This window comes from Salvelinus sp. IW2-2015, unplaced genomic scaffold, assembly GCF_002910315.2.
Source record: "Salvelinus sp. IW2-2015 unplaced genomic scaffold, ASM291031v2 Un_scaffold16674, whole genome shotgun sequence".
Classification (NCBI taxonomy): domain Eukaryota; kingdom Metazoa; phylum Chordata; class Actinopteri; order Salmoniformes; family Salmonidae; genus Salvelinus; species Salvelinus sp. IW2-2015.
The window spans coordinates 52136-65000 of NW_019957703.1; the positions used below are offsets into that span (position 1 = coordinate 52136).

General features: G+C 43.0%; 1 protein-coding gene across 9 annotated transcripts in view; it reads right to left on the reverse strand.

Moving 5' to 3' along the window:
- LOC112081032 (kinesin light chain 1) overlaps positions 1-6550 on the reverse strand; it is a 47074-nt gene extending 40524 nt beyond the window's left edge. For 3 of the 9 annotated variants that reach the window (XM_024146994.2, XM_024146996.2, XM_024146990.2), the window contains exon 1: positions 6235-6548. The gene's annotated coding sequence lies outside the window, so the exon portion shown is untranslated. Of the gene's footprint in view, positions 1-739; positions 1033-6234 lie in introns of those variants that run through there. The other 6 variants (XM_070442824.1, XM_024146998.2, XM_024146992.2 and 3 more) reach the window with 5 other exon arrangements.
- Between the last annotated feature and the right edge of the window lie 6315 nt (positions 6551-12865).

A 12865-nucleotide genomic window follows, 5' to 3' on the forward strand; every position in this document is an offset into this window, starting at 1 on the left:
AGACATGCTAACACCTATAAGCAAAAACACAGRCTATCACGCGCCACTCCTAATGAGAAAGTGATGCTCGTTAGTAACACCACACTGCAGGACCCTGCATGATAGCCTACTCCTGCCCATATGTAGGCTAAAGATTTACTAGTTCTGTTAATAAGCAGATGGGATAAGAAAAGTGGGAGATGGTGGCCCATGTGCTAATGATGATGATATCCAAGCAGTTCAAGCAAAGTAGCTACATTGTAGAAGAAAGGTAAGATGAATCAAGTCCTACATAATTATCCTGATGCTTACATCTAACCTAGGAACAAACTTTACCGATATATAACCTAGGTCTAATCTAATCACACAGAAGAAAATCAATGAGTATAATTTCCATCAGAACATTCTTCAGGAAAAATACTAGGCTAAATGACACGTTGGCAGTATTTTGCTAGACATGACACTAACCAGACATACGGTTATCAAAACATCTAAAACATCTCCCCAGTGTTTTTAGTTAACTTGACATGGACGACGTAGAAAGGCCCACATCTAAACATTCCAGCAGAAAAATAACCAGACGCAGCGAAAAACATTTAAAACGCTGAGAAAATGTGTTTCATAAGAAACCTCATACCAAAATGTCCTGGTCTGAGAGTGATTCCTAAACACCGGCACTAAACACAATCTATTAAGTCCCTGTACCGATAATATGTACCGACGTTGAAATAAAGCCAACTCAGTGGACCAGAAAACCAACCTCCGTTTCGGCAACAGATGATCAGATCCTCAATCACTCGGCACGGGGAGAGGCTGATGAAATAATGACTCCGTCACCAGCAATACACCCCGAGCACAGTCACCGTAGCAACAGCATCACAGAAAGACAAAGGTTAATCCAAACAGAAAGAGACTGAGTGAGACTCCTTGGGATGAGGGAAGAGAATCACTGAATGAATGGAAACAGCTAGGCAGGGATAGAAAGGAAGGAGTGTGTGTCTGTGGTGGAGAGGATGGGAGAGCTCTGTGCCTGCAGGACTGTGACCTTCCCACTGACTGAGAACAGCCAGCCTCAGCATGTGGTTACGGAGCAGGCATCAGAGTGTGGAGCCCCACCCTCACAGAGGAGCAGGTCAGGTGGGGGTAGGGGGAGGGGAGAGGGAGCTGTYCTGATCAAGAGAGCAGACACTGCCTCTGCTCTGCAGCCACCACCATGCACAAAACACGAGCAATATTGGGACTCTGCRCGCACAGGTTTGGGCACGTTTGCCAGTTCACATTCGCATATCATTATCCAGGTGGAGTAAGTTCATGCAGACATAATGCAGGCTATTTAACAAAAACAGACATTCAGGCCACAAAGAATACACAAACACTTAGCCTAGGCTACAGTAGGCTAACTACAATTTTTCTTCAATCACARTATTTTCAAAATAAAGCTAGTAGCAGTGCTATTTTGGTTATTATAGTTTGACATAATGCATCAATAATATGGGCAACATTTTATTATTGATAATGAAAGGAGTGGRAATGTTGTTCTCTTGTCATATAATTGCTACATTTAATATAAATATAGCATTAAAAATAATTTCACAGATATTTGGGGGGGGGCTATTGGCTGCACAGATCAAGGTCACTGGCTTATATGGAGTCCCGCTGCAGAATTCTGTGGTAGCCATGCTGGTTAATTTTGCCTTGAATTCTAAATAAATCACTGACAGTGTCACCAGCAAAGAACCACCACACCACCTCCTCCATGCTCCATGGTGGGAACCACACAGAGAATGTAATCTCACAAGCAGAGATCATCCGTTCACCTACTCTGCGTCTCACAAAGGCACGGTGGTTGGAACCAAAAATCTCACATTTGGACTCATCAGACCAAAGGACAGATTTCACCGGTCTAATGTCCATTGCTCGTATCTCTTTATCTTATTGATGTCCTTTAGTTGTGGTTTCTTCGCAGAAATTTGACCATGAAGGCCTGATTCACACAGTCTCCCCTGAACTGCTTTGCTTTATCTTGGCCAGGTCGCAGTTGCAAATGAGAACTTGTTCTCAACTAGCCTACCTGTTTAAATAAAGGTGGGGGAAAAAATTGAGATGTGTATGTTACTTGAACTCTGAAGCATTTATTTGGGCTGCAATCTGAGGTGCAGTTAGTTGTCCATTTCTGAGGCTGGTAACTCTAATGAACTTATCCTCCGCAGCAGAGGTAACTCTGGGTCTTCCTTTCCTGTGGCGGTCCTCATGAGAGCCATTTTCATCATAGCACATGATGGTTTTTGTGACTGCACTTGAAGAAACTTGAAATTTTCCGGAATGACTGACCTTCATATCTTAAAATAATGAACTGTCGTTTCTCTTCGCTTATTTGAGCTGTTYGTGCCATAATATGGACTTGGTCTTTTACCAAATAGGACTATCTAATGTATACCACCCCTACCTTATCACAACTGATTGGCTCAAACRCATTAAGAAGGAAAGAAATTCCACAAATTAACAAGGCACACCTGTTAATTGAAATGCATTCCAGGTGACTACCTCATGAAGCTGGTTGAGAGAATGCCAAGARTGTGCAAAGCTGTCAAGGCAAACGGTGGCTATTTGAASAAWAWCAAATMWMWWWKWKATTTGWTWAACACTTTTTTGGGTTACTACATGAGTCCATGTKTTATKTCATAGTTTTGATGTCTTCACTATTATTCTACAATGTAGAAAAATAGTAAAAAGAAACTCTGGAATGAGTAGGCGAGACCAAACTTGACTGGTASCGTATATTCCAGACCAACATTGCTCATTCTAATACTTTATAAATTTGTTATATTTATTTACTTTACCATTTTGGATTGTGTGTATTGCTAGGTATTACTGCACTGTTGGAGCTAGAAACACAAGCATTCCGCTGCACCTGCGATAACAACTAATAAACTTTTAGTTGATAGTGAGTGTTTGGGTGCAGGTTGATGTCTGTCTTGAATCTTGCCCTGGAGGCAGAACTGAGCGATTTCCGCCAGATGGGCCGGCTACAAAGTAAAAATTGGCTATATCGTAAAAATGTATGAAAACTAAAAATGTGCTTTTCAGTCTTAATTTAAGGTGAGGCATTAGGGTTAGCAGTTTGGTTAAGGTTAGGTTTAAAATCTTAYTTTATGATATTGTGGCTGGCTGATCCAGCTAGTGACCACTTCGCAAAGCTGCCTCCAGGGCAAGATTAATGACAATACATGTCAACCTGCTGTTTGGGTGTGGTACGCTTTAGCCTGACATCTCGGCTTTGAACTAACTCACCACCCATGATATAGCCAAAACATCAATAGGCTATGAGCTTACTCTGAAAATGACCATTTGTTACAACAATAAAAAGAGAGAACAGTAGCACTGCAAAAACAAGCCAGTTTGACTGAAACCAAGACCTCTGTACCATCTCTCCAGAGAAGCATTTCCTGTCCGCTTGCTCTGGCTGCTGAACACCAGTAGATCATTAAATCTTCCTGTTTACTGCACACACACATCTCTTCCTCCCCAGTGGTACCAGACACAAAGAAACGTCAGCCAACTGGGAGGGTGTGGCAGGACATGGGACAGCTGAGAGGGAAGTGCCCATGATACAGCTCCAATTCAATAATCTGCCCTATAAGCCCCTGCCAGACCGCTTTAGGGAAGGTTTGATGGGGTTTGTTTGAGGTGGGCTGGTAGACATAGTGCTCTCTGTAGTCTGTAGTGCAGACAGTGGCCTCACAGATAAAATATCAAAAGAGTTAAGTGTATTGCTAAAGCGAGCCAGATGTGCAGCAAATCAGATGGCACAGCATATTTGTTGGCTTCTCTGTACACGTATTGTTCGTTTACAATATAGTGATGGTTGGCTTCATATGCACAGATATGAAGACAGGCAAATACTGTGAGACTATTTGGGTGAAAGCTAATGCCGAATGTTATGTCATAACGCCTTACCCTTAAAACTAGTCAGCAAGATTCATTTGGTAATGGGCAGTAGCAGTGCTATTACCATTAACCCCCCCTCCAACAAAAAGCCATATTACAACCGATGTGCTGTGATAACTACATTGTTTGCTCTATAACCTTTAAAKTCATATGCCTTGTGACCCGTGATATATAGGTCTAAAGGCCGACGCAATAAGACAGTGGCCGAATAAATTCAACCACACCTTTGTTTTATCACAAAACTGGATAACAACCTCGGTCCAGTGAAGTACACAAAGCATATTGCATGTACAGTAACAGACAGTTACAATACCTACAGCATGGTCAAGCAAGTTAATGTTCCTAACATTTTCGGACCACTAAACTATTGATTTAGAAACACAGAGAGTTACCGTAAATCGCAAAGRAAACAGGAGCTGCCTCCACTATTCCAGCACCATTTCAACATCAAATCACCTATGCTTAGTCTAATACAGTGTCTTCACTGACATGTTCAACCTCTCCCTAACCGAGTCTAATACCTGCATGTTTCAAGCAGACCACCATAGTCCCTGTGCACAAGAAAGAGAATGTAACCTGCCTAAGTGACTACCGCCCCGTAGCACTCACGTCAGTAGCCTTGAAGTGCTTTGAAAGGCTGGTCATGGCTCACATCAACACCATCATCCCGGAAACCCTAGACCCAATCCAATTTGCATACCAACAGATGACACAATCTCAATCGCTCTCCCCACTGCCCTTTCCCACCTGGACAAAAGGAACACCCATGTGAGAATGCTGTTCATTGACTACAGCTCAGAGTTCAACACCATAGCGCCCACTAAGCTCATCACTAAGCGAAGGACCCTGGGACTAAGCACCTCCCTCTGCAACTGGATCCTGAACTTCCTGACAGGCTGTCCACAGGTTGTAAGTGTAGGCAACAACACATCTACCACGCTACTCCTCAACACTGGGGCCCCTCAGGGGTGCGTGCTTAGTCCCCTCTGTTCACCCACGACTGTGTGGGCAAGCACAACTCCAACACCATCATTTAGTTTGCTGACGACAACGGTGGTAGGCCTGATCACCGACAACTGCTTAACCAATTAATACAAAAATGTTACACTGCTGCTACTCGCTGTTTATTATCTTTGCATAGTCCCTTTACCCCTACCTACATGTACAAATTACCGACTAACCTGTACCCCCAAACATTGGCTCGGTACCGGTACCCCTGTATATAGCCTCAGCATTCTTATTTTGTGTAACTTTGTTTGTTTATTTTAACTTTTGTTTATTTAGTAAATATTTTCTTAAACTGGCATTGTTGGTTAAAGACTTGTAAGTAAGCATTTCATGGTAAGGTCTACTGTTGTATTCAGCGCATGTGATAATGAAATGTGGCTTGAAATATACAACTCCATGTGCTTTTTGGATGTGCAGGAAAAAGAACAAATTCGAATATGCAAATAAATAGATTTGGAGTCACTTCAAACTGCCAACGTGAACATGGCTTTAGCTTGAATCACAACCATTCCTGGAAGTATTGTGATGCTGCATCTCTWGGTTTAGAAAGTGATGACATAATGAGGAAAAAATATGTATAGGTGGCACTAGTCACAACCACTAGCTGCGTTCAGGGAACAGRGAACGGTTATCCAACAGGSAACTCGGAAAAATACAAGGTCAAATAATGACGTCCTTTATCTTGATGTCGGAGCTCTAGAAAGAGGTCCGAGTTCGATAACCGTTCAAATCACTTAAGTCGGAGATATTCAAGTTCCCAGTTGTTTTGAASGGGGCATTGATTGAGTACAGCTACGGCTGGTAGTGACTTTTCGTATCAGGTTAGGAGAGCATTTTCGCTAACCCTTTTCCTAACCTTAGCCTAATTCACCTAGTTAGCTAGGTTCATTATCTTAACCTGCTGCSTAAGTTCTTACCTGCTACGAAAAAGTCACTTCCAATCGTAGCTGTAGTAGTTATTCCACAGCTTGAACAATGACTAAATCTTTGGTTATACCACTTAGCAGCCTATTTTATCCATGAAGATTATAGGTAGCTACTAGTACATACCTAATGCGATAAAATTGGTTGCTACAAAAAYAATGCGAAATGCTTCACGCCAGTTCAGAGAAAGCTATCTAATGAATGTTTGCTAGCATTATCAGGCTAGACTGACACCACAACCTTTTTATTGAGAATAAACTGTAAATCACCAGCAAAACACAATAACGGAGTGACATGACATTCTAATAATATACGTTTATGGCAGTCACACGTTGACGTTAAGAAAAATAAAATWAATATCGAACTTGGACTCACCGAGAACTGAGACTAACAGCTGGACCAGTCCCTTTAAATCCAAAATGTCCTCTGGAAACGCGTATGCTCCCAGCAGGCTTTGCGTGCGGGTAAAATTACGTCATATTTTGTTTTCACCRGTTTGCTGGGCGGAGCATGGGTTATTCTTCTTCTGAATATTGGCGTTCGCGCACTTTACCCACAGATAAGCTGTGTTCGAATACTCATTCTAACCGCACAAACCGTACTATTCGTGACGTAATTGAGCATGTAGTATGCTTAATGGTAATAGTATGAATAGAGTTAGTATGCCAAAAGTTCCCGGATGTCGTACTACATTCGCCAAAATACGAAGTATACAAGCAGTGGACACTATTTCCGTGCTCTTAGGGCCCATAATGCAAATGTTCAGAAAATGGGCGTGGCTTCACAACGTTATCAGATTTTAAGAAAATGGCAAAAGTCCCACAAGAGGGGATACAAATTTATTGCTTTAACTAATTATGACAAATATTAAGAAAATGTTGAGCAATGTAATAAAGTAATAACTTTTCAAATAAGTTATGCTACACATTAAGTGTACAAACCGCATATTATATCATTACAGCAGTAGGTATGTTAGCTAGCTACCTAACRTTAGTTGGCTACTAATACATCTTACTTGCCAGTATATTAACTATATGCTTGCTATCTAATAGACTGCTACGCCACTAAGGCACTGCATCTCAGTGCAAGAGGCATCACTACAGTCCCTGGTTCGAATCCAGACTGTATCACATCCGGCCGTGATTGGGAGTCCCATTAGGGGTAGGCCGTCATTGTAAATAAGAATTTGTTCTTAACTGACTTGCCTGGTTAAATAAAATAAAATAAACTATCCAATGTTTATTGACTTGACTATTCACGTCATTCTTAGCTAAGTGCTAAAGTTGTTGTGCATTCTCAATGGACATAAATTCGCTCTTAGCTATCTACTCCGATTTCAGAGCACTCTCTTATTAGTGTGCCAAAGCGCAGAATAACTGATGAATTTACTAATGCTCAACACCTGCTGAGCATTCAACACCATAGTGCCCTCAAAGCCCATCAATAAGCTAAGGACCCTGGGACTAAACACCACCCTCTGCAACTGGATCCTGGACTTCCTGACGGGCCTGAAGGGTAGGTAGATCACCAAGCTGATCCTCAACACAGGGGCCCCTCAGGGGTGCGTGCTCAGTCCCCTCCTGTACTCCCTGTTCACTCATAACTGTACGGCCAGACACGACTCCAACACCATCATTAAGTTTGCAGATGACACAACAGTGGTTGGCCTGATCACCTACAATGACGAGACAGCCTTTAGGAAGGAGGTCAGAGATCTGGTCGTGTGCTGCAAGGACAAGAACCTCTCTCTCAACGTGATTAAGACAAAGGAGATGATTGTGGACTACAGGAAAAGGAGGACTGAGCACGCCCCCATTCTCATCGACGGGGCTGTAGTGGAGTAGGTTGAAAGTGCCGTTGTGTCCACATCACCAAAAAACGAACATGGTCCAAGCAAACCAAGACACTCGTGAAGAGGGCACGACAAAACCTCTTCCCCTCCAGGAGACTGAAAATATTTTGCATGGGTTCTCAGATTTTCAAAAGGTTCTACAGCTGCACCATCCGATCGCAAGGCAATACAGAGGGTAATGCGTATGGCCCAGTACATCACTTGGCCCAAAATACCTGCCATCCAGGACCTCTATACCAGGCGGTGTCAGAGGAAGGCCCTAAAAATGATCAAAGACTCCAGCCACCCTAGTCATAGACTGTTCTCTCTGCTACCGCACGGCAAGAGGTAACCAGAGCGCCAAGTCTAGGTCCAAGAGGCTTCTAAACAGCTTCTACCCCCAAGCCATAAGNAACAAAGAGACACGACTCCAACACCATCATTAAGTTTGAGGATGACACAACAGTGGTTGGCCTGATCACCTACAATGACGAGACAGCCTTTAGGAAAGAGGTCAGAGACCTGGCCGTGTGGTGCAAGGACAAAAACCTCTCTCTCAAGGTGATCAAGACAAAGGAGATGATTGTGGACTACAGGAAAAGGAGGACTGAGCACGCCCCCATTCTCATCGACGAGGCTGTAGTGGAGTAGGTTGAAAGTGCCGTTGTGTCCACATCACCAACAAACTAACATGGTCCAAGCAAACCAAGACACTCGTGAAGAGGGCACGACAAAACCTCTTCCCCTCCAGGAGACTGACAATATTTGGCATGGGTCCTCAGATTTTCAAAAGGTTCTACAGCTGCACCATCGAGAGCATCCTGACTGGTTGCATCACTGCCTGGTATTGCAACTGCTCGTCCTCCGATCGCAAGGCAATACAGAGGGTAGTGCGTACGGCCCAGTACATCACTGGGGCCAAACTACCTGCCATCCAGGACCTCTATACCAGGCGGTGTCAGAGGAAGGCCCTAAAAATGATCAAAGACTCCAGCCACCCTAGTCATAGACTGTTCTCTCTGCTACCGCACGGCAAGCGATAACCAGAGCGCCAAGTGTAGGTCCAACAGGCTTCTAAACAGCTTCTACCCCCAAGCCATAAGACTCCTGAACATCTAATGAAATGGCTACCCAGACTATTTGCATTGCCCACCCTCTTTTACACCGCTGCTACTCTCTGTTTTTATCTATGCATAGTCACTTTAATAACTCGACCTACATGTACATATTACCTCAATTACCTTGACTAACAGGTGCCCCCGCACATTGACTCTGTATCGGTACCCCCTGTATATAGTCTCGCTATTGTTATTTTACTGCTGCTCTTTAACTACTTGTTACTTTTATTTCTTATTCTTAATCATATTTTTTAAACTGCATTGTTGGTTAGGGGCTTGTAAGTAAGCATTTTACTGTAAGGTCTACTACACCTGTTGTATTCGGCGCATGTGACTAATACAATTTGTTTTGATTTGATTTGATATGGCTGGTGAAAAGCGTAATTAAATTGTTGCCAGCAGCACAGTTAGTCACCAATGCTCTGGATAACATGAAAACAGCCTAACCAGCTCTGCTAGTGTGAGTCAAATGGTCAGAGTGAGGTGTTCTCTCCTTTGTGTCTGGAAGTATCTAGCCAGCAACTCTGCTCCTCTGCCAGAGAGTCCAGTGTGCGCTCTGAATGCTTCGAGAGGGAAACGCTCAGAATTTACTAACAGACAATCTGACAAAGCTCTGAATTTTCAAACGACCAGAGCGCACTCTGGCACTCCAGATAAAATTTACGAACACATCCGAAATCGCAAAATGTCTAGCTAGTTAATTGTTACGCTAACAATCTGGGGAGAGGTTGCATAGCAACAGCATCAACTTCCGGTAGACAGGCGTAGACAGGTGTATGCTCTACTGAAAGGAGACCGTTTGTTTACAGTATACTAAAATGAAGTAATAGTATGTAGTATATACTCATTAAGTATGTTAGTATGGGTATTCGAACACAGCCATAGTTCTAAAAATCTTTGACTTTAGTGTACATCCCGCAACCTAGTGTGCGGGATGGAAACAGGATTCCCCCCACAGCGGAACAAACTACCAAAAACTACCAAACAACCAAAAATAAAATAAAATAAATCAAACAACTTTTCTGTTAAAAAGAAATCAGCTCTGATCCCTACACAGGCTCAATGGGAGCCTGGGAGGGCACGCCGTCTTCCGGGACCAGTACACATCGCCAGTACACACAAGTCTTCAGATGTTTAATCCTTAAGTCTCCCGAACCTTTCTGCCACAGCCACAATAATGTCCAGTTTATCTGACTTCTTTGAGACTGGAATTGTACAGTTGGAATCGAGACTGGAATCGTATCTTCACTAGCTTCACTTGTTTTCTCAACTCTTTTAATTGCAACCGCATAGGAGATTCGATTGACCGCTCTAACTTTTGCCACCTCAATATCCTTCACCCTTAGAAGGCACTCCAGAAACTCGGGATCATGATGCTTACCACGATTGCAACACTGTYGTCYTTCTACACATTGTTCTTCAGTATACTCTGTCTGCACACACTTGAAACATGGCCAAATCYTTACTTMTTTTTACACTGCAGCGGTTTGGCGACGAAAGCTCTTACAGCGTATCTTACATAACCAAGCTTCACATGCGTAGGTAGGTGCTATTTATTTTAAAAAACAACAGGACCAACAGATTTTCTTATTTTTCTCCATTCACCCTCAACGGGTCAGACGCTGGGTACCAACCACACCAGGAATTATTTTCAGGTATTCAACCTGAACATCCATCGTCACCCCTGAGATGACTCCTTTTGATGGGTGCCCTGCTCTGAAGTTCAAAGCACAATACTTTTGTTGTCCGGATTCTTTTGAGGCTCACTGCAGTYTTCCTCTTGTTCTTCAGRAATACAATTAATCAAAATAAGACCCTCTGAAAGACTCAACCTTTCCCAGCGCACACTTCACCATTTTCAACACCTCAAACGGGTCTCCCACATATGCATCCTTACTCAACAAACGCATCCTAACAAGGAACGATTCATTATCATTCATACACGTATCCTCCACTCCAATTTTAGACTATTTCCTATTTGTTCCAGTTTTTGACACTGCAGTTGTCCAGTCAACTTTGTTCGACGGGCTGCTTGATTCGWACTCAGGATCCACTTTAGCCATCTCTCTGGGGGAATTGGTTTGGCCTTACAGTACATTAAGTAATATCAAAGATTTTTTTTAACTAACCCAAGATAGACCACATCCTGTAGTTTCCAATGGGAGGCTAGTGCCGAGTGGGCAGGATCAAGTGTGGGATAGGTTTTTCACGTTTATCCTCCCTCTTAGTGCTTTCAAAACAGCTGGGAACTTGTAAAAAAACAAGGTCAAATCATGACGTCAGTGATCTTCAGGTCAGAAAGTCGGAGCTCTAGAAAGAGGCCCAAGTTTCCAACTTGGTATTCCAAGTTTTCAGTTGTTATGAGCGCAGCCTCTGCTCAAGCCATGTGGTCGTTATCAATAAAACATCACAATACGGTGCAGAGCATTCGATTCGGCTGCTGGGGGGCAAGGAGAGTCACTGCATTCTTTTCGTGATCAGTAAATATAATAATAATAATAATGGCATTTCTATTTCGCTTTTCATAGCATCTGAAAGTGCTTCAACAGCAAAAAAACAAACAAGCAATATATCATGACAGGTGACAGGTCAACCAATAAAGGCCAAATCTTTGAAAGCCGCATCCTCCAAAGATGGAGAGGGTCGAGTACGAGGAGAACTCCTCCCGAGAAAATGTCAGAAGTGGATGTTATGTTTGAATCAGATGGTGTGTYGAGTGGAGATGAGAGTGAGAAGAATTGGATTACAGTGGCGAATGCAAAAGGAAATAAGAGAAGTAAAGTGGTRGTGGAATCTAGTAAATCCAAACCTAGTTCAGATATTTTTTTGGTCAGAGAAAGGGTTTGGATCGATGTTGTTACCTGGGAGATTCGATTGAAGACTCWATTAAAATTGTGGATGTGTTGGATGAGGTGTCGTCGATGTGAGTAACGAGAAGTGGGCTTATTTCATTTTTTGGTGTATCTATGGGACAGAAGGAGCGTGCCCTGCACCTCAAGAAGATATCGGATTGAAATGTGTTGTCTGTGGATCAACGAAGCTGGGCGCCTATCAAGGGTGTTATCTCTGGGATGGCACTAGAAGTAAAAGCAAAGGATATACAGTGCCCTCGGAAAAGTATTCAGACCCCATGACTTTTTCTGCATTCTGTTACGTTAAAGCCTTATTCTAAAATTGATTAAATTGTAAAAATCTTTAGCAATCTACACACAATACCCTATAATGACAACGGTTTTTAGAAATGTTGGCTAATTTATTAAAAATAAAACCAGACATACCTTATTTACATAAGTATTCAGACCCTTTGCTATTAGACTCGAAATTGAGCTCAGGCGCATCCTGTTTCCATTGATCATCCTTGAGATGTTTCTACAACTTGGTTGGAGTCCATCTGTGGAAATTTATTTGATTGGACATGATTTGGAAAGGCACACACCTGTAAATATAAGGTTGACTGTGCATGTCAGAGCAAAAACCAAGCCATGAGGTCCAAGGAATTGTTCGTAGAGCTCAGAGACAGTGTTGTGTTGAGGCACAGATCTGGCGAAAGGTAGCAAAACATTTGCAGTATTGAAGGTCCCCAAGAACACAGTGACCTCATTCATTCTTAAATGGAAGAAGTTTGGAACCACCTAAACTTTTCCTAGAGCTGGCCGTCCAGCCCAACTGTGCAATCAGGGGAGAAGGGTCTTGGTCAGGGAGGTGACCAAGAAACCGATGGTCACTCTGACAGAGCTCTGGAGTTCCTCTGTGGAGATAGGAGGACCTTCCAGAMGGACAACATCTCTGCAGCACTCCGCCAATCAGGCCTTTATGGTAGAGTGACCAGACAGAAGCCACTCCTCAGTAAAAGGCACATGACAGCCCACTTGGAGTTTGCCAAAAGGCACCTAAAGACTCTCAGTCCATKAGAAACAAAATTCTCTGGTCTGATGAAACCAAGATTGAACTCTTTGGCCTCAATGCCAAGCATCACGTCTGGAAGAATCCTGGCACCATCCCTACGGTGAAGCATGGTGGTGGCAGCATAATGCTGTGGGGATGTTTTTCAGAGGCA